At 36.8% G+C, this 26,926-nt stretch overlaps 1 long non-coding RNA gene across 6 annotated transcripts in view; it reads right to left on the bottom strand.

The window, feature by feature from the left end:
• Positions 1-20,133, bottom strand: part of LOC149956211 (uncharacterized) — a 32,060-nt gene extending 11,927 nt beyond the window's left edge. For 5 of the 6 annotated variants that reach the window (XR_016478171.1, XR_016478172.1, XR_016478174.1 and 2 more), the window contains exon 1: positions 20,013-20,133. This is a non-coding gene — a long non-coding RNA (uncharacterized LOC149956211). Of the gene's footprint in view, positions 1-8,970; positions 9,196-20,012 lie in introns of all 6 variants that reach the window. The other variant, XR_016478169.1, reaches the window with a different exon arrangement.
• Between the last annotated feature and the right edge of the window lie 6,793 nt (positions 20,134-26,926).

The following is a 26,926-nucleotide window of genomic DNA, read 5'->3' as shown; positions in this document are numbered from 1 at the left end:
GTACATGAATTCTTCAATCATACCATCGTTCACATATGTATTATTCTGAAAATTTGACACAATATCATACATTTTAATACCCCTACATCTATTCATAGCGAAATAAACGCAATATCCGCCGCACGTTTTACTATTATTACTTTGAAGTTGTATGGAATTAAAGGTAACAGTTTTGCTATTTCTTTCAACGAAATGGTTAAATTTAAAATAGTCTGGTGGGTGACCAAAAGAGTCGTAGAATTCTGTATTTTGCTTGGAGGAGAAATAGATGACAGTCCAGTGCTCTCCGTTAGTATTCGATAGTCCGGTATTGACAACGTAGAGAGAAGGAAATAACTTCACGCATTTCGGTAATTTATCAGCCGCAAATACACCGCGAAATAATCCTTCGGTGTAGGAATCACGTCGCAAAATTTCGGTTAATTGAAGCGTATCCATTAGCTGCTGTAATCAAAGACTACAGTTCTATTTTTGTCGATTTCTACGAGGTTTTGATATTCAGCGTAGTATAGTACGGTGACCGTTTTAGGTAAATCTCGATCAAACTTTAATTCCAATCTCACGCTTCCACTCTTTATCAAGTGAAAGTGATCCACCGAGTGAGAAAGATCCGGGGTGAGGTCGAAAACGAATAGGCAATTTCCTTCGGCGAATTCTTCACGGTTTATTAGGTTACCTTCGTCAATATTAAATTGTCCAGTTTGAAGAAACAGGTTGATGTACGACCTCATCCACGTATTATTCGTAAAGTTCGGAGTTAAAGGTTTATGTGGGATGCAAGTACCATCGACGTATAAAGCTATATGGTTTACACCGAAGTTTTGAAAATTAAACGGCGATTTCGAATAGTCTCCTAAATAAGCGCTCTGTTCTAATAATCCAATTACGACTTTCTTAAGAAAATTGAGAGTGGAATAAATTGTCGCGTGTAGACATTTTTGATCCCACCGGAATGGAATACGTATTACATTCAGATCGAATAATGGGGTACTTCATGGTTCCACGTTCCAAGGCTTTGGCGTGGGCGAGAATAATTTCCGGAATTAGTTTAACTTTCCTGATATACAGCGTCGCTGTTTCGAATTTAACTTTATATTTCACGTCGCCCGACGATTGTATACAAAACTCGTTTGGGTTTTTGATAAATCTGAATCGTAGATTAAGCATATTCGGTAGAAATCGTGATTGTTGACACATATCGGTGTGGATGGTCCCAATCATATCAATTGTTCCCTTTCTCGAAAACGCCATTCTTTTCTGAAATCCTTCGTTGCTCGTTAGTACGTCAAAATTTCCGACAGTGTCCTTGTAGAAGAGAGAACTAGTCAAAAAGCTTTCTTTGGCGGGTCCTCCGAACGTTAAAAGAGTTTGAATAATGCTTTTATAGGCGTAATTCTGAGCGGACGCTGTAACTGATCTCTCATTCATAATTAAATGAACTTCGCTGAATAAACTGTGAAGGAACAAGTTTACAGGACCAACGGTTTCTTTTTCGTAGTCTGGAACGGTTCCCCCAGATTTCACTATTCTCACTTGCACGTGGAGAAGTGTCTTAGACAGATCTAAATAAGTCTCGGAGTTTCCAGGAATATCAAAATTAATGTTCGAATTTTCGTCCGCGTTAGAAACGGGATTGAATTCCACCCATTCTCCACTGACGATTCCCGTTTGCGTGAGTGGAACCTCGAATAGATCCAATTCAGAGTTGGTACATTTACCGGACTGTTGATGAATTAGGGCCATTATTTCGAGAATATATCGGAATGTTTCGGTATGCGTCTCTTTCGCTTCTTCGCCACGACTGAACTGACGAGTTGAATCTTTCCACGCTTTCTTTTTATACCGTTTCCAGACATTCTTTGTCTTACCATATCCTTCAACTCTGAAAGCGTCTCCTTTCCGATAGTCGTACCGTGATTTTTTAGTGAACTTTTTATCGGGACACCGCTGGCGACGTCGTCTGCTACTTTAGCGCCGGTCTTCAAAAACTTTTTCCCCAAGAATATCGCCCCCTTTTTTAACATTGGGACGGCTCGACGAAAGGCTGACGCCAGTATATTCCCTAATCCATAACCGCGTTGCGTCGATGTTCCCTGATAAAATGGGATCGAACCGTTTCCAACTTGAGATCGATAATAGTTCTCATAGTCGAGGGTATTATTCGAACCTAATTTAACCTGATTTAAATAATACCTTTCGTAATCAGTCTCGCTTTCTCGGGCTACGGTTTTCATGGTGCGTATCGTTCAACAGCCAGTAATGAAATGGGAAGGTCGCATCCGTTCAGGTTTCCTTTTATAACATTGCCCACGTACGTCTTGGTCTAAAATGTAGAGTAATATGAACCTTTCCTCTTTCGAACTGAATGGGTGTACCCAATTCGGACAAAATTTGAATTTCGATGGTTTGAAATTTATTAGTCGCCACCGGAATATAATGTGGTTTGATGAAATCTCTATCGACGGTGTCTCCATCTTTTCCCTGCACGCTCACGATTCTTAAAAGTGGAGCATTGCAGTCGCCTACAGCACGATTTTCAACGATATCGGAATAGATGAACAGGGAATGAAGGCCCACGTCCAAATCGACGGTATATTTCGAAAGCGTTTCTTTTTTGCTAAGTGTGAATTCCACTTCAGCGTTTCTCGTAAATCCAAGTATCGTTGCTAAGATCCCGGACATTGTTAAGTAGACCTTATTCTCCAATTTTACATGAACTTTTCTCAAGTGTTTAACGTAATTAAATGTAACAGGAAACACACGTGTAGCTGCATCACTTAGTATAGCATCCCTTCTTTTATCAAACTCAAATTGCATTATTTCCAAAAGTTCCGTAACACATCCGTAATAGCCTTTGGGTATGTCAATATGAGTCGGAAACTCACGTTCTTTGTTCTTCGAGAGAGTTACTATACAATCCTCTCTTAGATTATTCCACGTTCTCGGATAACTGATCTCGGCCAGACCAACCTCGTAAGAACCATGAAGATGTACGCATTCTGGGAGATATGTATGGAATTTACTCATTGTATTGCCTTCAAAGAACTTCGAAGATGAGTCCGATGGTAAAGTGACGTAAAAGCTCATTTTAATATGATGATTTCTTTAACCCAACTATCGAACGAGGGTGGGTATCCTTTCCAGCGAACTAATTTCTCAACCTGGCCGTTGCGAGTGCGTCTACTTCTCAAAACCTTTTCAATTACAAATGGACAATTTTCGAGGTCTTTACCAACTTTTTGTATTTCCTCCTGGTAGAACACGCCTGAAATGAGCTCGGAATTAAGATCTCCCAGCTTATATACTGGTGGACTTCTGGGGATTCTCTTCATTACACGGAATAATTCTTCAGACCAATTTGCCAAATAACCCTTTTCGAACGTTTTTTTATTTTTACTTATCCTAACAATATCTTCAACATCAAAAGCAAATGATATTGGTGGGGAGAAATTAATCTTCCCATATAAATTTTTCCAAACTTCCTCGGAATTTACCGGGGACACTTCAAACGGTTTATGTCTTATAGACCTATGATAGCTTTTATTGTACGATTCAACGAGTTGTTTAAGGACATCGATATATTTATGGGTATTATTTTTAGTGAAGTAGCGGTACATTCGTTCTTTCAAAGTTCTGTTGAAACGTTCGACAACCGACGCTTTTACTTCGGAATGGGTGGAAAAAAAATCGATATTAATACTCTTGAAATATTGTTGCACAGCGATACACACGAACTCGCTTCCGTGGTCGCTCTGGACTCTTTTGGGGTGACGACCCGACGATAGAATATTTTTAAACGCTTTCACCATTGTTTGTCCCTTTTTATTTTTAACCGCAACTACAAACGCGAACTTGCTGAAGACGTCGATGCAACATAGCAAATATCTAAACCCATTATTAACACGGGATAAGCTTTGTAAATCTGCCAAATCGACTTGCCATTGCTCGTCTATACCGTACACGATAGTTGGATTCCTCTGAAATACACGTCTTACCGGTTTGTGGAGCGTGTACGTATCTTGGTGGTTAAGGAACTCTCTAACTTCTTTCAGTGTTACTTTTAGGTCTTTCAATTTAGCCGCTCGATAGAGCACCTTGACTCCTCCAAACGAACCGCTCTCCGAGATGTTGAAGTATATTTCCTTTAGCTTATCCATTCTGTGTACAGTTTCCCTTAGAGTAATAATGGAGCGCAAACTCTGATACTTGAAAGATAATAAATACAGCTACGATTAATATCGCTGTCAATACTTTAGGATATTTGAAAAACGAATGAGTAAGACTCGCTACAACAGCAGCTTCTAACGTGTGGCCTTCCATTAAGAGGCTTGAGTTCGAAATGAATATGAGATACATAGGTTTTTAGTATTAATACATATTTTATTCAAATCATCACAATGCAATCCAATTTTTAAACCCGCTTCCAATCATATTATTAACATTAGTTTCATTTTTGGGAGTATCATCTTCATCAGATTTACTTTTCTTGCTTTTCCTTTTAAGAGTTTCTAAAAATGACTTGCCCTTAAATAGGGATTTGGGAACATTCTCCCTTTCTAAACAATCGTAAAATTCTGCAACCCCGGGAACAAGTTTCGATTTTTTAGAATTTACAGCGGAATACGCCAAAAGATCAATTACATGAGAACCTGAAATAGGGTCACCCAGATATATTAATTCACCGTTTTCGGTGAACCTAATATTTGTAGATTTCACGATCCATTTATACAACGCTAAACACTCGTCAATATAATAACCGGGTATAGTCGAAGCGATTTGAGACTTCCAGTTCTTTCCCCCTTTTCGTTTCTTTTCTCCCACATCCGTGTTGACACGTTGTTGCAACTTGTGATTAAGAATATTTAGCTTTTCGGTATTATTCAATTTCCTGTGTTTTATAACGGTGTTCGGACGTGTGTTAAGTTCGAGTAGGGTATCCACCTTTGGCGTCTGATCGTCTCTCTTACCCTCCTCCACAATTCCTTTTTGAAGCTTTCTAAGTACCTCTTCCGATACTAACATCATTTTTCGGGCCATCACTTGATTGCCTTGCTTATAGCCGCGCCTGCCACAGAGCTAAGAATTGACAGAATTGGGGCTAACAGGATGGGTAAAAATCCTCCTGTTTGGTTAAGGACCTTTCTTCTTTTAGATGGGGATAACTTGCGATTGACTTTACGAAGGACACTGCGATGTTCCTTCAACCGCTTCCTATGGTCTTCTGAAATTTTAACTGTACCACGTAAAACATTTATACAACATTCGGCTAAAGTTTTTATCTCTTCCATACTAGCGTTTTGAATTGCGGCTTTTCTCTGTCTCGCTTTGCCCGTAGATAAATATCTCAAGAAGTTTACATTTTCCTGCAGCCTATTCGACGGAACCATGTTGCGATTTTATGGGCCTTAACGATGGTACAGTGGTTCGAATCTTTATGAAAATCACAATGAGTCGGCGGATTGAGACAGAATATCGTAGACAAACGCGGACAGTTCAAGTCTTCGATGTTTGTAACGTTAACACTGAGAAATTTGGAAAGTATTTCCGCTTTCTCTAGTCCTTTGCAATAAAATGTGGTCGCCTTTCCACGAATGAGTTCCGCGATGGTCAGTTGACTGGTGAATGTGTGTTGTCCCTCGTTCCAACGTATATCACAAATGTTCCATGTTAACCATCTGCACAGCCTTTTATCCTTCTGTGAAAGATCGGCAAATGGGAATGGCGGTTTGAATGTCCATGCTTGATAATCCCCTGTTTCGTCTACGTATATGGCTACTTCCTTAATGATCCATTCATCTCTAGCTCTATAGAAATTTGCCTCGATAAACCCCGTCATTTTTCTACAGTCAATTCTGTCAAGAAATAAATGTTGTTAAGAACAAACCCAAACCCCACAAACAGATAGAATATATAAAGTTACACTTACATCCCAGTGTATTCCACTTCAATTCTTCGGAGACGTTCTTTCAGCAGGTTTTAGAAACAGTATGATTTTACTCAAAGATCTCCGTTGCTTATATAGAGATCTCGTACGGGTCGGGGTTCAAGTACATATTTATCATAAGGTCGAAGTCGCATACATATTGCAATTCGATTTTTCCATTACACTAATCGCTATTGATTAGATTTTGAAATGGGATTTTCCCACACGTCATTAACACTTAGAACATAAAATATTCCACCGATTGATTACTTTGGTAAATAGATTGCTGCTTGCTCTCCGGGTAATATTCCAGACCTAAGCCTATGTTTGTCGAGTGTGTTGGGTTTTAGATCAACTAACATGTAGCCGTACGGTTCCGCCACTGCTTGTTTAAACGCGTCTATGACGAAATTACTATTTCCGGGTGATATTTGTCTAGCAAGATGGTAAATTGCAGATTGGTCACGTGGTGATTTAAAAATGACTAAATAGTGCGCATTAAGGTTCAAAGTCCGTATCTCCTTTCCTGGGTAATATAGGTTTTGCATTAGAATTAGGATTGAAGAGTTGCGATGATGGCTGGCTCTAACGAAGAGATTTGTTACATCTTTGTTATTAGCTATCTCGCATAGCAAATCATCGAGTATAATTAAATTATTTTTATTAGAGTCGATAATATTAACTTCTAAAAGTCCTTCGTGAAATTCAACAATTGGGGTATGTTTCTGTACGGAATTGAACAAAGTAGACTGATATTCAGTGTAACACCATATTACTCTCTCCGGAACTGGGGAAATACATATTTCCATATTCTTTATTAGGTTTGCCACAAACACAGACTTCCCGGACTGGGTGGCGCCTGCTATTAGTCCGTTAAATGGATGCTTTAGGCTTAGGTCTATTTCCATGTCTAGTAATGTAGAGGAACAGAGAACAAATGTGATGTAGTCAACACGGGCATTTTTATTTATAGAAGCATTTTCTTCGCAGTACAAATAACAATATTTAGTATTTCTTTACAAAACTCGTGACTTAAAAATGATTTGTTTATAAATACATTATGTGCAGCAATAATATCAAGTGATTTTACAGCATCCGAAAAGTTTGATTCTACTCTATCAGACCAATCGTGAACTATACAGTCATGTTCTAATTGGGATGGGAGAGCGAACATACACCCGTTACAATTTAATCTAATTGATTCGCGTAACTGTGACACTACGTTTTCCGCGATCAGATCTCGAACTCGTATAGTCTCCCATAAAACAGTCATAACATTTTCGTACTTCTCAATTAACATCGACCACAGCTGTAGACCCACGTTAAACCCTTTTTTCGTGGGTAAGAGCTTTCCGTAATGGATTCCTGTTCCGATGAACATCTCTCGAATGTCCAACACGTGTCGCTCTTGATAAGTAGTCATCTCGATACGTTTGGTGGTCGATCCTTCGAAGAACGATGCAGAGGGTTGGATAGTTTCGCTTTCCAAGAATGCGGTGATCTCCGTTCGTCTGTTCCATAACTCTTTAAATTCGGATTCAGTCAAAATGATGCTCGATGAACCGTCAGTAAGTCCGAGCTTAATTTTACCCTCCGCGGTGATAGATATTGCTTTCCTCGTCGAAATTTGGAAAACGTTTGATCCGGACCTTCAGATAAAACAATATTTCTATGGCACGTTGTTGAACAAAAAGTTCTAAGTCACAAAAGGGTTTTTTATACATACATTTGAAGGCCTGATGTTTCGTCTTGCTCGTCGTGAACTAGTCAAAGTAGAGAATGAAGAAGGCGATCACTCATGCTCGTCTTTTATACTTGATTTATGGGTTAAAGGTGGACATTGATATCGTTGCAAAACGTCATTGGATTGTTACTTGTACTTTGACTTTACAAATGTTTGTATACTAGCTTTATCGATTTGTACTCTGATGTACGAATTGTGTGCAACTTCCAAAGTTCGGTTTGAATATCTTAGAACTCTTTAAGTACGTCATTTGCCCATTGGATTTTCCGAAATGAATTTTCACTTGTACTTTGACTTTACAAATGTTTGTATACTGCCTTAACGATTTGCACTCTGATGTACGAATTGTGTGCAGCTTCCAAAGGTTGGTATGTATATCTTAGAACTAACGCTTTAAGTACGTCATTTGCCATTTGATTAATACTGGAGATATCAATGGTTCAAATTTTAATTTAATTAGCATTGAAAAATGTTGTTTATTTCTTAAAACATGGTTCACCCTATCTTCGAATGGAATAATATAAATATATGTATAGGAGAAACGAACATGTTTCGTCATTTGATAGTAGCAAAATAACTCATAAGTATTAATGAGCATTTTAGTTAAGTTCTCTGTCCTCTAAGTATCGATGTTGAAGGTGGACATTAATATGTTCTGTAGTTTAGCCCTCTAGGTACTTATATACCTCCTCTGTGTCATTCTAAGTTCCGATATAACAAAGTAGTTCAGTTCTCTGTCCTCTAAGTATTGATATATCAAAGTAGTTCGGTTCTCCACCCTCTAAGTATCGATATACCAAAGTAGTTCAGTTCTCTGTCCTCTAAGTATTGATATATCAAAGTAGTTCAGTTCTCTGTCCTCTAAGTATCGATATACCAATGTAGTTCAGTTCTCTGTCCTCTAAGTATTGATATATCAAAGTAGTTCAGTTCTCTGTCCTCTAAGTATCGACCCCTTTTCTCCCCCTTTTCTCCCCCTTTTCTCCCCCTTCTCTCCCCCTTCTCCCCTTGCCTCCCCCTGCTCCCCCTCGCCTCCCCCTGCTCCCCCTTCTCCCCCTTGCCTCCCCCTGCTCCCCCTTCTCCCCCATGCCTCCCCGTGCTCCCCCTAGTGCTTGAACATACACTCTCCTACTACTAACGTTTGATGGCAGAAGTAGCTTTTTGGTCGCAGCTCGTACCCGCATTTTTCTTAAAGTACCTCTGTAAACAGAACATTCTAGACATCGTTTTTGGTTTTGGTTAAATTTCAGAATACGGACACATCTAATGCTGTTAACAGAATTCAATCTATCGTTGTAAAAACCTTTTTTCCTGTAAGCTTGGTTACCATCAGTATTTTTCCTCTTGAAGTATTGCAACCAAATCTGTATCTGCGTTTCCAGGGCACAATTTATACCCATCAATCTTCTTTAAAAGGTTCAGTACATCCTCGTTGCATTTTATATGAATATTTGGGCATATATTGTTTTAAAGTCATTTTGATGTTTTGAAAATGTAGCACTCGTAGGACCAGCTTCCATTGCCCATCCTGTAGGAGGAAATAAGTTGACAATTTCAACGCCAATATTAATAATAATAATAATAATCAGCTATGCTAATACCCAAGGGGCTGATCACTCCGCGTAATCGGTGTACAGAGCCGTACCTTTGCCTGTACTAATGGGATTACGCGTAATCTTTGAAGTCCCTGCCTTTGGCAGTGCTAATCTAAGCGTAATCCGGTGTACAGACTTTCAAAAAGTGGTTAGCCCCTCACAATATTCATAGAAACAGCTTGCCCCTTTAAATATTAAATAAAAAACAGTTAAGATTCTGTTATTACTTAGTTACTAGAATATTTAAGACTACCTCTAATCTTTCAGTCTGACTAACGATGTTATCAGGAATGAAAAGTTCTTTCCTTTTAAATGGTAAATGTCTATTTTTGGTGTTTTATTCGCATTTCTGTTTGATATTATCATTGTTTCTTTTGAGTGTGTATTTGCTGCAGAAGGAGTTGTCAACATAGTTGGGGTCAAAACCTCTGACAGAGGAATGGGATCCTGGTAATCTGGCGTTGGCCCTCGAAATCCATTAAAATGCCTTGAGCAAATGTTGCTAAATTTATTTATTTTGTCTATATTGAGATCTCTTCTACCACAAGCTTCAACCCATTTTTTACACCTCTCTGGCTCCTTTTTAATGGAAGGAAACTTTACAAAAAAAACTCCTGGGGCTCCATTCACGCTTTTCGTTTTTGGGTTCAAACTCGATGTGCATGGTCCATAAAAGCAGGTTTTCACCATCTTATAATAATAATAATAATAATAATTTATTGATGTTGACATTACAAAATATGTTTATAGTTGTTTAATTCATCACCCCAACCACATGCGGGAAACTTGTGCGTGGTGGGGATAATAATAGTTTTAAATCATATCAAGGCTTTGAGGTTGAAAAACAAAAAGATTAGGTAAGAAAATTAAAGGTTAATCAGTTTTAAATATTAATAACTAAGAAAAAAACACATTTTTCAATCTTTCGTCACCATAATTTTTGATCATAAAATACGCGAAAAAGTAGATAAGTCCATAATTAAAAGGGATAATATAGCTAAATCCTAAACAAATTTGAAGAAAATTAAAAACTTACTAATAACTCGTACCGATAGGTCTTCGAGCAACGCGAAACTCGGATCAAATAGATCTTCGAGTAATAAACTAAATTAAAAATAAATAAAATAAAATAGCCAGAAATTCCAACGGTAGACCGGTTTCGTTCTATTTGGAACTCATCAGTATCGTGCGGGAAATCTGGCTGGCGACTATCAAATCGAAAAGAGAAACTAAGCCTAAACATTAAAAATTTCAAAACGCGTTGCGTATAGCAACGGAAAGCCGAAAAGGGGGGAGTGTGGTGGAGAATAGTATATACGATAAGTTAAGTTAGAAGAAACCACCTATGGACTATGAGAAGGATGATAAAATACGCGAAAAAGTAGATAAGTCCATAATTAAAAGGGATAATATAGCTAAATCCTAAACAAATTTTGCGTTTAAATAGTTTTATATTAGTACAGTTTTTAATTTCAGTGTTCAATAAGTTATATAATTTTGGCCCTAGATAAGTTATATGATTCTTTCCAATTGATTTAAACATTTTCTCAATTGGTAATTTTTTCTTCGTAATACCACGGGTACTATAAATCGTTTGAGAAGCTAATGATTTTCGATTTTTGTAAGTATAGATTAAAATGATTTTAGCGTACAGTTGATTAATAGTATAGACTGAGAAGTCTCTATATAGGTTAACATTCTGTTCGTAGCGATTTCTCTTTAAACAAATTCTTATAATGTTTCTCTGGATAACTCCTAACGGTTCCAGAGTAGCCTTATACGTTCCAGCCCATCCAACCATACCATAGGAAATTATCGATTGGACAATAGCAAAATAAACTGTTTTTAACCGACATATAGGTAGAAAGTTCCTCAGTTCGTAGAACTTATATTGACATGCACGTAATTTTTTGAAATATTATTAATATGAAATTTCCAGTTTAATTTTGAGTCAATCGTTATTCCCAAATATTTAACACTTTCCACTCTCTCAATTTCGGTACAGTCATGGTTACAATGGTTATGAATCAAATGGTTATGGATGTTTATGGATAAATTATAGTAATTTTCTATTTTAGGTCTCTGAGCAAAACATATGTATTTAGTTTTATCCGAATTTAAGGTTAATAAGCTCATATTTAATATTTTATACAGATGATCAAGAGCTATCTGAGCGTTTAAAAATGATTCTTCCCATGAATTACCTTCACATAAAATTAATGTATCATCCGCAAATGATATAATACGCCCATGAATTTGTAGATTGCATAGCTCATTTACGTACACCAAAAACAGTATCGGTCCTAGAATAGCGAGGGGCTTATCACTCCGCGTAATCGGTGTACAGAGCCGTAGCTTTGAATGTACTAATGGGATTACGCGTAATCTTTGAAGTCCCTGCCTTTGGCAGTGCTAATCTAAGCGTAATCCGGTGTACAGACTTTCTAAGAGTGGTTAGCCCCTCGTAGAATAGTCCCTTGTGGAATACCATGAGACATTGCTATTGAATCACTGTAGATACTATTTAATTTTACTATAGTAAAACGGTCTCGAAGATAGCTTTAATTTCAAATTTCTAATAATAAACAATAGGAAAAAAGCATAAATACTGTGAAAATACTCAGACATAACATTATTTAAATGCTCACCTCACCTTGCTGTATGGTGCTATCCAAATGCTATCAATTTATATATAACTTGTACAAATATATAATGATATTTTAATAATACCAGGAACAAATGTGTAACAATAATAAGGTTTATTAATATAAATTAAGTTAAAAATGCAGAATTATCATAAAAAACATACCATTTCACGTTGAGAAACTTAAGACTGTTAAGCTTATAAATATATTTTTGAGCAGACGAATTTAGCGAAGAAAATTATTTTTAAAAAAATGACCAATCACTGGTATTCGCAGAATCCGGAAATATGGCTGACAACTTTTTATAGCTCTGGAGGCTAGGGACAAATACTTTGCACTAGATAGAGCTACACTTTCCATTCCTGGGGTGGATATTCTTTGCGTGGACAGAATACAACATCAATTAGTATACTGAGTCATTCCATGTCAAATCAACACAATTTTGAATTAAAATCTCCCTTGTGCTTCTAGATTTTGATGAAACTTGGTATATAAGGTGTCTTTACATAACTATGCATGGAAATTGTAATATATAATTTTTTTTTAATTTCGTTAAAAATAATTGCCTATTTATTATTTTAATTAAAATTAAAAATGTCGTCATCTTGAAATATTTAGCTGCTTTTTTCTCGTTAACCAGTTGAGATAGAGGAATGAGCAATATCTCATTTTAAAGCTCCTTTTATGGGCTTTCAATTGAGATATAAAGAAGTTTTTAAAAGAAATTAAATTTTTTCAAAAAGTATGTTTACGTTTAAATGTCACTTTTTTAAAAAATCCATAATTTTAAAATTTTAAAAAAAATCTCAGGTTTACTCTGAACAATTTTGTTACATGTCCCCAAGTTTCATGTTGGGATCACAATGCAATCAAAAGTTACAGAGTATAGAAGTTACACCCGCACATAGCTTTCAGACAGAAATGTATATCTTTTACATAATTTTTTTATTTATAAAAATTTTCAAAGCGTTTTTAATGCCGTTGAAATCTTCTTCATTTCATCTTTTGGAAGAGTGTAGGAACGGCCAGTTGGAGTAAGTGTGTTGACCTTACAGACTACATCTGAATAAGGTATCCAGAGTACATCGGAGTTTAAAGGGTATTTAAAAAAATGAGAAGGGCCAGAAGGGTGGAGAAATGTCACTTTCACTTCACTTTCTTCCACATTTTTGTCTAAAACATAACTAAGCCACCATTTTCCATTATACATTGAAATGACATAACCATTTAATTCATCCAAATTTCGAATTTGACCTTGATGGGCGACGGAATAGTCCTTAGAATCTGGTGCAAAGGAAAACGGCTTAGCAGATACTTTTATTTCACAGTCTGTAGGAATAAAGGCATGAAGCTTTTGAGTACCTGGGATTGTTAAAGCGTGTGCGAAGCGTTGTTCGAGATATTGTTTATTTTCAACATATTCTTGTTGGGTTACGTAGGTGAATTCCGTGGTCTTGGAGAGGTTGCATTTTGCCCATTCGTAGTAGAGTTGATAAGTAGTCACAATTTGTTGTTCATATGGTCTTTGCAGACTTGCCCTTGCTACCTCTCTTTTAACCGTGCCCCCTACCCCATCACAAGGGCCTTTACCATGCGCTGTAGCTGAAAAATGCCACTCTGCTTTCATTTCAAAATCTTTTTCATGGTGGCAAAGGTTTAAAAAATTCTTCTTATTTTTGTATTGCGTGGCAGATCCATCCGAGAAATAAAAGGTTTTCTTTACTTTCTCTCGAAATTTCGACTTTAAAAACTCAATGAGCTTTTTCTGAAATAAATGCACAGCTACGGTATTATGCTCAAGGCACTCCGAAATTACAACAAAGCTACAATGGCCAACTTTGTCGTCACTCGTGTAATAGATCACGAAGGGGTGAACTGTTGCTTGTGCATTATTCCAATGGAACGATTGCGCTTCGTCTTGGAGAACGAAACTGTAATTTTCTGCAAAGTCGCACACTACCAAGACGTCAGATTACGACATATTTTCCTTCGTATGAGTCATAAAAGCGCTTTGTTGCTTGGCGATGAAATCATGGCGAAGAAGCGCATCGAGACTGTTGATGAAATGATCCAGAAGTTCAGAAATAGTTTTTTGCAGAGTTTCCAAGTTACACCTGTCAACTGATATCCATTGGCGAAAAGTGACTGTTTCAACGCATTGTTCTTCAAATGTATCTTCCAATATATTTCTGATTTCATCAACTCCAGGACAAGAATCGCAGTTTGAGAAGTAACAGTCAATGGATGCTGGATTACATACCATTCTTGAAAGGCAGTCCTTGTAGTTTGCAAACTGTCCGTCTGTTGCAGCACTCATTTTGGAATTTTCGATCATCAGTTTCACATTTTGATGGATGGTACACACGCAAACTGAATGTGTGCCACTCTGTCCAGCTAGAATACAGTACTTCGAAATACCTCCGTTGTCATTCACGGTGGTCAAAAGTAAATAGGGGGAGAAAGTCTATCACTGCCTTCAGATTTTACCTTCCACCATGCCTGACAACCTTTTTAAAGAGCTAGTGATCACGTGATATTTCTAACCAATAAGGATAGCACATTACGCGCGAAGTAGTGCATTTGTGGTATTCCGGTCCGCGCTCAAGATGAAAATTTTGAATTTTATTCCCTGGCAACCATGTCACCGCCTCGCGATTTCAAATAGTATCTCTGTCAAATCAAAGATAATTAACCGAAGAAGATAATTTAAACTCGTACCCTAGATTCGAAATCACTCTCTCGCGCGTTGCCGATAGTGCTTACCCACTTCCCGCCGGAACTCAGAAAAAAAATTCGCTCCGTGGTTTGCGCCTTACCGCAACCGATGGAGCCCGATTTTTCTGAGGTCACGTGCCGTAAAAGGGTAAACACTTCGTAACAAAACCGTCAATGGACGCTTCAATAAAAGATACTCGGTTTTTTTACTCCCCTCTCCAAATTCATCTGGGAAGCAAGTTCAAGGAACTATTTCCTGTCGGTCGGTTAAACGGTTAGAATGGATAGCCAAAAAGTCATTTAAGCCAGTGGAGACGCGTTTTTGCCCTCATGAGAATTTTGCGTCAGATAAGAAATGCGTCGGCTCACGTGTATAAGGAACATACTAATGTTAATTTTCGATAAAATATATAATGTTACTAAAACTAAGTGTAAGAAGATAATATTATTATTATTTCCATCCTCTTATGGTATAAATAATTAAAATTATACGTAATATTTTTATATAACCGGGCAATTTTAAGGCTTCTCATGGAGGCAGAGTTAATTCATTTCGTATAAAATTATCTTTCGGAAAAAGATGAATACTAATTCCTTTAGAACTAAACGTATTACGTTTGCAGTACGGTATGCAACAAGTGTTTCCTTTTAATTTCAACCAGGTAACATTTTAGTCCCGATCTCTGCTATTAGATGGCGCCACGCTCTCCACTATTTGTGTGAGCGTTATTCTAGTTCCAGTTTATTTCTTTTCAAAAGTCGTGTTACTATTTTAAAATGTCGCATTTTAGTTTCTATCATATATCTACTTTATTTAGGAACTAAATTAACCAAATTATCGAAAGCAAAAGTTTAATATTCACGTATTTTATAGAGGACTATTTTTCATCGTGGCGAAGTACAACCGATACCTTTGTGTCCCTGTAAAGAGGCGAGGGGGAAGTCATTTCCGAAGGCCAAAAATTTTACCCCTCAAATAAGACGTCGTGCGGTTGGACCCAAGTGCCAGACTTTCTCCCCCTATTTACTTTTGACGGTGGTTCGCTAACGCGATCAAACTTAAAATGACCGTAAAGGAAGCAAGAGTTTGACAGATACCCGACACTTTGATAAGAAAAGTGACATTAAAAACTAAAAAATATAAAAATGGAAAGCGTGGCAGATCCAATTGTAGTTTGAAAGCGTTGAGCAATGGCAGGGTCAGGGACGTACCTTTATGGGGGGGGGGGGGTGCTGCTTTGTAGAGTTGGCAAATCGAGGTGGACTTGGCAAGATGAAAATTATGAAACATGTTAGTTAATTAAAAAAAACTACTAAATCGATGGTAAACGATGTTGCAACAAATCATTTAGAATTTCCCAGCAATTTACTTCCCTAAAGTCATTAACTATGTTTGACATTTCTATGTAGTTGCTTCCCCTTATGTATAACAAGACCTGATTTCTATGCTAGGCAGCTAGTGTGTTGGAACTTTAGTTCAGCCTTGTAGTAAAATATTTTTAAATAGTCATTTTTCCTACAACACCTTATAAGATTCAAAGGCAGATAGACGCGTGATAGAGAATATCGGTTGTTCGTTATTATTTCAGTGTTAATTTTCTACAAAGTGTTAAAAAAGGGGCCGCAATTCTATATGCTTAGCTAAAATTATTAAAGAAAAAGATAAAACTTCGTTAAATTTGCATATATATTTACTAAATTTAGTAAATATATATGCAAATTTAACGAAGTTTTATCTTTTTCTTTAATAATTTTAATTTTCCACGTTAAATTTGGCAATCTGTATAAAATTTATAAAAATACCTAGTTTTAATTTCGATAGGAGCTGTTACAGTTTTTTTTACTTAGGGTAAATTAGGTAAGTCGTGAATATTATAGTGATATGTTTTAGGAAAGTGAAAATTTCACAAGCCAATATTCTGTAACCTTTTTAAGGAATCGTCGTACAATTGATGGACGGAAATATTCCTAGCCCTTGCTCAAAGATATTAATTCACCAAGGCGGGGGGGGGGGGATAACATGCACAATAGATATAAAAATTAAAACACTCTGACTAACTGGTTAATTAAAAGTTTATCTTACGGTTCTCAATAGGATCAGTTCCAACTTCTATTCTTTCTGCCATTCTGACTTAAATCAGCGAGGGGAAACAAATAAACAATACACACTAATCTCTGGTAACTATGATTAAAATAAAACACTACAATTAATTCTAAAAACTCCACAAAAATACTACCGCTAGGGGAAAACACGAACGGATAACTTAACAGTACAACGATACAAAATGGATATGAGCTCTCGAACTCGGGGGGTCTATTTTAACCTTTACTCGGACAATAGCGAGGGACTGCACCTTTCGTAGACACAAAATGTCCCGGCATACTTTCGACCTATGACCTGGCCTGGGAAAATGTGCGCTTTTTGTCGTATCCGGGTTATCTGATAGTGGGTTAGAGGCCCGCTAGTATGACAATGGTTCCATGGGAACGCTGTGAGTTGAGGGGACCTTATTAATTTAGTTTGGAAAGTTTTCTGGGAAAACCTGGGTCGGGCCGGCTCGGAATTTATTGCACCATGGGCCGGGGATAGAAGGAAAAGGCGCCAATTAGCTCTATAATGCGAGGGCTCTAATCTTAGCATTGCTGAAGGCAGGAATTTAGTTTATATTTTATTTGAAGAGAACGAATTAATTGATTAACTTAATTTTTATAATTAAGGGTAGGTTCGACCAGATCCTATGAGCTATGTAAATTATACGGGATTCCTATGTACCAGTCATAAATTATTTAAGTTCTTAAGTTTAAGTTAATTTTAATTATTTCTAACTCGCGGGGATAATTTTTATGTATTAGATCTTAAAATTATACGACGTTTGGTATATGGTACGTTACGAGGGGTCAAGAATATTCATTAAAATTGATTAAATTAATACTAAACAATATGTTCAAGACCAGATTGGTCTGACGCGGGGGCTTTGAGAATCGGTAGTCAGAGTGCGGGGGGGGGGGGGAATGTAATAACAAAAGTAAATAACACACAGAAAAAATTAAAATATGTAAGTATGCGGGGGAAAATGAACCTGAAGGGTTACAATTCCTAAAGTTGCGTTGGGTAAAGATAACATGTGATACAGTGTCGGTTGTTCTTACGTTAATATTTCAGTAACAAGTGTTTGAATTGTTTATGTTATATTTGGGTATGAATAATTCCAGTTATTCAAAGCAGTTCAGTTAAACAACAAGTCAACAACTAGTATTCGTCAGGATGAAACGTATCTATTTTTTACTACAGCGGGATACACGACGAGAAAATAGTAAGCGGGTTTGATGGGATTTGTAAATTGCTGTACATCGTTCAATCTCTTTTTTCTTCTTCGTGTATATCGCTTTAAATATAAAGAGAGTACGCAAATGCTTCACTCACTATACACTCTTTTTCGCGGTCTTTTCGACCCCTCTCTTTGGCCGCCCGCTAGTCAGCCATTACCTGGAACCACCGGTGGGGGGTCTAGGCTCGGGTCTTTGGTCCCAGGATATGGAAAATGGGGGTTAAGGGGGGTAAACTCAAGATGAACGTGCCCAGCAAAATTGCAAAAAAAAGAGTCTATAACTAGAGTACTAGACGCCGAGCCGTTTTCGCCATTGAATTGGGAATAGTACCGCTAGAATGACATAGGCGCGTTCGGTAGTCGTGGTTTCGCGAAACAAATTCTGAAATTTCGAGTCGGCACACTCAGCCGTCAACTCTATCATTATACGGGTGGCGCCATCTATAACTTTCAAGGTACATTAGTACTATTAATTCAATTGTATAGTATATAGTTCCCGCCGCTAACAGCGGATGGCGCCATCGATTATAATTTTAATGAAACATTTAAATTGAAATCTACCGCAACAATTCAAACTACCGCAACAATTCAAACTTATAGACGACTTGACAAACTTTGGTTTTTACTTGGCAAATTTCACTTACCTCCCCCCCCCCCCGAAACGTACTCTCTTAGGTACGCCCCTGGGCAGGGTTGTAGAAAGATGTTTCGATCACTTAGCAATTCTACCATAGGAGAGTTGGCTAAAGAAAAAGTGGCAAATAGATGGCGCACCCGACACTTTGTAGCCCCTTCAGATAATTAACGGCGTTAACCCAATACAAAGAAGTACTGAGGTGCAACCTAATTTATAGCAGATAGCGGGAAATTAAAATTTTACAAGCTAACTGCTGGGATCGCTTTGTATCGTTTTAACAAGTGCGAATTTTAAAGAAATGTTTTTTAAATATTTATAATTAATCAGCGAACATTTAATTTTAGTTTCTCAAACATTATTTGAACTGAAATACAAAATTTATACTAGAATTGATAAAGGAATATCATTGACCGTAGTTTTGCCTTTTTGCTCTTGATTAGTTTAGGTTTGCTTAGATTATTTGCAATTTTTAAAAATTATATTGCTAATGAATTTATAACAAAGCTACAATTAATTAATTTAGAGATCTTAAGGAACCGAGTTTGATCGACACGAAAACTTCGTAGTGTTTCCTTTCCTTAGGTACTCCAGTGCAATAAGGTAAAGCCCACAAAATATTTGAAGGGACTACGTAGCGTCACTAGCGCCATCCGTGGTAGAAAAATATTTTGCCAATAAAAAAATCTAAGTGATCGAACCAACTCTGGCAATGGTTTAGTTTCCCAAATTTACACATAGTTATAACCCTCGAGGGTCAGAGCGTTTTCGTGATTAGATGGTAATTAATCAAATGTGATTTTAATAGTATTGTAGGCTCCAACCGAAAATGATTTTAAAAAGGGAAGGGGAAAGAGGAGGTTGTGGAATCTCAAACGGAAAAACAGTACGATCTAAAGTTGTAAGCCAGAAAAATTTCCGCGGAAAATGACCGGGGCCTTTTTTTCCGGAAAATTTTCCGTATTTTTCCGCAAAAAATAAAAAAAATTAATTCCATGATTTGTCTAATATATTGTTTGCAAACTGAAATAAAGCGGGATTTTCACTTCATTTTTTCGAATCTAAAAGTAAAACTAAACCACTAGACTAGTTTAAACTGATTAACAATGTAACACTATTAACGTTTTGTAGTATGCTTACTGATATTAGACATTTTATATCGATAAAAAGTTAAAAACATTAAAAACCCTTAAAAAGTAATTTATGTTTCAATTTTTTATTTTTCTAATTTGGGGTTAATTTTCTGGAAAATTTTGCGCATTTTATTTTTCCGGAAAATTAACAACACTAGTACGATCTCAATCAAAATTATCTTTATTGCCCTTTTAACAAAAATACACTTTGTCAACAATGTAATGGGGACATAAACCAAAATTATAAAATAAAATAAAACGAGGGGACCTGGCAAAATCTTTAAGAGAACTTACTCTTTTCTTTCGGTTCTCGGCCTTAATGACTGATATCTCAGGAACTCACGGGTAAAATGGAACTTTACGTAGGGTTAGGGGACTTGATTGCTTTGTTTGGTTGGGTCTTAGAAGGGAAACTCTAGATATAGGGTGATTTTATCAGTTTGAAGGTGGGAGACTTTACTTGACTCGCTATTTGACCCAGTTAATTTTTAGGGGGAAACGTAGGGAAATCCACTACTTATCAATTGTGCTTTTGTCTTTCGTCTTTGCTTCTTCTCTGGAGAGGAGGAACTTCTTATCATCTTTTGCGCGGGGGTCTTGTTCCGACAGTCCGATACGGGCGAGGAGGGGGGGGGGGGGAGGGTTGGCGGGTTCGCGAACAGTCACCACACTCTTTCTCTGGATTTTGACGACTCTGCTGTAGTATCTTCGGTTTACGGGATTTCCGGATGACGCTAGTAGGCTCCCAGCAGTCTTCGGCGGGCTAACTCTTTCGGACCTGAACGGAAATCTCGGACTCTGGATCGGATTTACGTCTCTCGCTCTCTTTGGATTTGGATTAGCTTTCTCTCTGGACTCATTGACTTTCGTAGCTGGATACGTCAGGGGACTCGCAGGGGATTGACATTTAAAATGCTAGGGGATATTTTAATTTCATTTAGACTTCGCTAAATTTTCTAAGTTTGGGTTAAAGTTTAAAGTTTTTTAAGTGAAGGGTCGGGCCATGGCGGAGCGGAGTTTCCGCCTGTGAGTCTTTCGGGGTGTCTCTCCTGGTTTCTTTTTTGTTTCGAGGGTGCGGGGTCCTTTAATGCCCTCTGTCTTGTCCATCATTACTTAATGATGGTGCTCTAATTGGGCATTGGATATTTGGGTCTACGTGACTAGGTCATTTCCAACGACGTTTTTGCTGGGGTCCGTGATCACATGAGGTGTCCTTGACTTGTTGTTAAGCGGAGTTTCTCTCTCGAAAGTATTGTTTATTCTAGGGCTATACACTCTTTTAAGAAACGTTTACTGGGCGCCGCCATTATCGTAGAGACAACCCACGAGCCAGCCCTCTACCACCGAAATTTCATCCCCCCAAAACCGGTTTTTTCATCACCCTCCCCATAGACTGTAAGGTAAGGGCGGTCGATTGGGAAGGCGCGTTTAAGAGTCTATTGTTGGAAGTTTAATGTTATTTTTCAAGGTTTTTGCGTGGGGGCTCTCTCAAACTGACAATAACACCTCTCCTCCCTGCCTCCTTCTATTGAATTCTTTGGGGCCTAGGCTTAACACTGAAACCTGCATAGTGCTCGGAATTGTTTATTCATTATCCACAAATTTTCCGATTTATTTAAAAAACGTTGGTAAAAAGAATATCATTGAACTTATTTAATTATGTTTTTTACGCAACCAAGCATTTATTTGAATAAAAGTGGTATTTATTTAAATAATAGGCCTATTCACTTTCGATTATTTAAACATTTTACAATTTTTATTCAACTATTGGTTATTTAAATAAATATTATTTAAATATCGCCGAGCTTACTTTATTCATGGACAAAAATTAATCGAAATCCGAGCACTAAATCTACATTACTTTACTTTAATATTTGACCCAAAACGTAATGGGGATCACACTTAGATCACATTTGCCGTCTGGGGCCTCAGGCCACGTAGTTCTTTGGGGACTGTATACATTAAAAATGACTAGGGGGCCAACCTTTATTATGTACATGACTTAAACTGAAATTTGTACTAAATAGGTAACGTTTCTTAGATTTAGATATTTCCATTAACAGGGGGGTACTTTACCTAGTTTATTTATAAAAATAGACTTATTACGTATTATTGTATTATTATGTAATTTACGTCCACTTAACCTTAGACATATGATAACGGAAAGTTCGAGGGGACATTCCCACAGACTTACTTCGTTTCCCAGATCCAAAACAACGAATATAATATAGAACCTGGAAACACTCGGGGTCTTAACATAAAATATAAAATGACAAATTAATTAAACAAAACAAGAGAACGCAACCGAGGCGGTTACATAGTCCAAGAACGAAACTATCAAATATATATATATATATATTATTTTGAAATCAACGACCAAAATAATTTACTTTTATAAATAGTAACTTTATGTGCGATATAGTCCCAGCTATAAATTAAGAAATAAAGCAGAAGGTTTAATCCTAATTAGATACAATTAGTTAAGGATTTAAAACCATTTTAATTACTCAATACAGACGTTAAAACATAAATATTTCTACGGGTCTCTTAAGACCTAAAGATGCCCCTGTGGAGACGCGGAACTATTTCTTCGTATAAATATTCTTGTTTTTAACGATTGTATTGCTTTAATAAGGTGGTTAAAATCTCTAACTAGTTTTTTCTACACGATAAAATAAATTGCTTAATTCAATAGCTCAATACCAGTTTCGATGGGGGAAATTCTTAAGTCGATAGCCCACTCAAGCCTTATATTTGTTTTGTTTTATTTTAAATAAAGCTAAATAACAGTTGCGCAACCTTAGTTAACTATTTCCGCAGCAGATGGCCACGAAAGTCAACCCCATCCGCACTAGGCGAAAATCTTCAGTAATTTGTTTTACAAATATAACTCATGAGGTACCAATTGAAAGCTTAAAACCTCAAGAGCAATGCCAAATTATTTAAAACAAGTCGGCCAAGGCCGTAATATTAGTTCCACATGGATGAATTAATTAATTATTCTCTAAGCCTTGGCGCGTGTCAAAAGGTTTAAGCAAAACATCAGACGTAAGCTTCTTTATCTGTATTCTAAGTTTGAGCTTCGTATCTCAAATCCAATAGGAACTACGAAGAAAATTCGCATACGCTCACTAACCCTTGGCACGGGTTAAAAGAGTTAAACATAGGGTCAGACTTCAGCTTCTTAACTGTATTAAACGTTTGAGCCCCGCATCTCAAATCCAGTCCAAACTACGAAGAAAATTCGTCTAGGATCTATAAGCCTTGGCACGTGTTAATATGGTTAAGCATAGTGCCAAACGTAACCACCTTTACCTATATTCGAAGTTGAAGCCCCATATTTCAAATCCAATAGGAACTACGAAGATTATTCATTTTTCACTAAGCCTTGGCGTTTGTCAAAAGGGTTAAGCATAGCGTAAGACGTACGCTTCTTTATCTGTTTTCTAAGTTTGGGTTCAGTATCTCAAATCCAATAGGAATTAATCTATTAATAACGCTTTACCCGGGAGATTTTTGGGAACTTTCGTACTCTGCGTAAATCAACGCTCAAAATCGGAAAAGGGGGGCTGTTGCGCCCCCTGTTTACCATACAGAGCTGAAACGTGCACACAATGAAGAGATATAGCAGTAATATAGATTAAAAATGAAACGGAATTTAAAAGTCAATCGGATCCAAAATGATAATACTGCGTAAAAATGCTAAGCCTTCGTTGATTTAAAATTAAGTCTGGTAAAATATCCGCAATACCCATCCTAATAACTACATCAAGTTTCAAATCGCACGCGAATAGCGTTAAAATTAGGCCAAAACAAGCTAAGCCTTGGTTAAATTAAAATTAAGTTCGGTAAAATATCCGCAATTCCCATCCTTATAACTTAATCCAGTTTCAAAGTTGTACCTCAAATCGCACACGAATAGCGTTAAAATTAGGCCACAACATGTGACAACAAGCTAAGCCTTGGTTAAATTTAAATTAAGTCTGGTAAAATATCTGCAATGCCATCCTAATAGCTACATCCAGTTTCAAAGTTATGCCTCAAACCGCACGCGAATAGCGTTAAAATTAGGCCAAAACAAGCTAAGCCTTGGTTAAATTAAAATTAAGTCTGGTAAAATATCCGTAATGCCCATCCTTATAACTAAATCCAGTTTCAAAGTTATACCTCAATTCGCACGCGAATAGCGTAAAAAATAGGCCAAAACAAGCTAAGCCTTGGTTAAATTAAAATTAAGTCTGGTAAAATATCCGCAATGCCCATCTTAATAACTACATCATGTTTCAAAGTTATACCTCAAATCACACGCGAATAGCATTGGCCATACACGGCTCCGTTAAGTAAGTGCCACACTTATTTTTTACTTCTGGCCATACACGGCTTCGATAAGTAAGTGTCACACTTATTGGTTAATTCTGGCCATGCACGGCTCCGTTAAGCAAGTGTCACACTTATTTCTTACTTCTGGCCATAAACGGCTTCGATAAGTAAGTGTCAGACTTATTTGTTAGTTCTGGCCATACGCGGCTTCGATACGTAAATCACGCTTTCTAAGTGTCACACTTATTTATATCTTCTGGCCATACGCGGCTTCGATATGTAAGTTACGCACTCTGCGTAAGGCAAAAACGAACGTCAGCGGTAATGTGGTTTATGCGGCGCCCAAGGGCCCCTAATTTTTCTAGGGCACCGAAACCTGGCAAACCATTAGAACTAAAGTAAATACGTAATTTAAAAAATAAATTAAATTTTTAAGTCACTCAGTTGGGTAATAATCAGCGTGTGTAAATCAACGCCCACAATCGGAAAAGGGGGGCTTTTGTGCCCCCTGTTTCCACGACAGAACTGAAACGTGCACACATCGTAGAGGTATAGCGGTTATATAGATTAAAACTTAAACGGAATTTAAAAGTCAATCGTATCCAAAATTGTAAGACTGCGTATTTTTTTTAAAAGTGTCTAAGGGGGGTCGGATAGAAGGGGCTGGCAAAGCGCCGCTAACTAAATTTAACTCGTGAAACTTGGTTGTTCAGATAGTGGCAACCATATTAAGTATTCTTAGAAAAAACGGCGGGGTTATGTCAGCCCGTTCAAAAGATATGGAAGGTGTTTAAAAGGTGGACGACGACACTTCACAACATTCAAACGAAAACAATAGTCCCACTCTAAATATATATTAAATAAAAAATGCTTTTATCAAAGCAGTTGAAAGGTTGATTTAAGGGGGAATAGTTGAGATCTATCAAGGGGCAGATATTGAAAATGTTTTAGGTTTAAAGAGTTTTGTTTTTGGAATTTTCAAAAGCAAAATATATTACTAAAATAATTTCCATCAATTTTCCTCACCTTTTATATATTTTAAAAACCCTTCCCTTAAATTTGAGCCTTGAAACTGTAACAGTAAACTGAGAAAATTTTAAATTGTAAAGGAGTACGCGTGTTTAGTTCTGAATTTTTCTATTCTAATCGAAATATTTAAACCAATTTTTAAAATCACGCGCATTTGGCCATGGATAAAATACTAGGGCTGTATGCTCCAAAACTAGAAAGAGAAAGACCAAAATACGAGAAAGGCTATATTGCCTGATACGGCACGGTCGGCACCTTATTTTTCAAATGAAAAGCTTATTTCTGGCGTGGATTTTCAATCCGATAGACCAAAGAATAAAGCTTTATATTCTTTGGATAGACGTCTGCTCTGCGGCGACGTAGTTGTAACTAGGAGGATTATTATTCCTAGGTTGTAACTAGCTCGTGCAGATTTATTTTGCAAATTAGTACTCGTAATGAGTTATCACCTAGTTAATTTGCTTTTTTTACATGTGAAATTAAAAATGTTGTATGAATATAAAAGAAATTAAACGGTTAAAGGAGTTGGAAACGTTCTATGTAAGCTAATTATCTTGATGAATTTAATTGATGTTATATAAGCCATATACTAAATTCTATGTATCATAGTTTGCATTGTTTTTAAACTTTTCGTTTAAAGTAGAATCATGAATTAATTAACCTCATTAATCCATGGTAGAATTACACATAACAACACGGAGCTTTATATAGTGTTGGCATGCCCAATGAAAATCTGAAGCTCCACACAAATAAGGGCTGGTAATAAAAAAGTGACTTAAGAGTTACATTAAAACAGCCATGTTTCTAGAAAGGTCTATTAGAATTTATTGTTACTGGAAGAAAAACATATTTTCTAAGCGAAAGGGCAAGACACACGGCTCTCTTTGCACTTGCAGGCTCTCTCTATAGGAAGAGAATGTCATCTGTTGATCGTGAAAATAGAAGATATAGTTACATACAAACTTTCTCTGTTAACTTGAACCAAGTCTTGATTAAATTTTTTGCAAATCTCTTTTATTTATGACTTTTTTTCTAGTTTAGTTTCTGTTATATATGTATTTATACAGTGATTTCAGTGTAACGTGATACAAAGTCACCCATGCTTTTTCCCATAGAGAATAAATCCCTCACAAAATGCCAGCCATTGGGAAAGCTACAGAGTAAAACCACTCTAAAATAAATGCTGTAATCCTTTACATTTTAAAATTTTCTCAGTTTACTGTTACAGTTTCAAGGCTCAAATTTAAGGGAAGGGTTTTTTAAAATATATAATAGGTGAGGAAAATTGATGGAAATTATTTTAGAAATATATTTAGCTTTTGAAAATTCCAAAAACAAAACTCTTTAAACCTAAAACATTTTCAATATCTGCCCCTTGATAGATCTCAACTACTCCCCCTTAAATCAACCTTTCAACTGCTTTGATAAAAGCATTTTTTATTTAATAGCTGTCCCTTTTCTCTGCCTCACTGGGCATATTTTGCCTAAAATTTATATTTGTAAAAGAAAACCGTAAGTTGGAAAATAATAAAAAGTATTTATTTTAAAAAATATTTTAAATAGAACAGATCAGGTAATTAATAGTATTTAAAATAGTTTTAAATAGGTTATACTCAACTTAACGTATAATTGTTTTATGCCAAATTGCCTTCTAATTGTCCATTAGGTTTTAGATAACAAGCTTTAGGTGTATAACTGGCTCTAGTGAACAAGTTAAGTATGCTAATTTTGTCAGACAACTAGTTAATGAAAGTAATTGGAATCTGTTGATTCGTTGATGATCTGAAAGCAGCTGCGAGAGCATGAGCAGCAGTGAAAGACACAAATCTCAGAGAAAACTGCTCTTGATTTCCGAGTGG

This window comes from Leiobunum rupestre, chromosome 2 (assembly GCF_980474605.1).
Source record: "Leiobunum rupestre chromosome 2, qqLeiRupe1.1.hap1, whole genome shotgun sequence".
NCBI classification, from domain to species: Eukaryota; Metazoa; Arthropoda; class Arachnida; order Opiliones; family Sclerosomatidae; genus Leiobunum; species Leiobunum rupestre.
The sequence above is the reverse complement of the archived record's forward strand: the minus strand, read 5'-3'. Positions and strand labels throughout refer to the sequence as shown.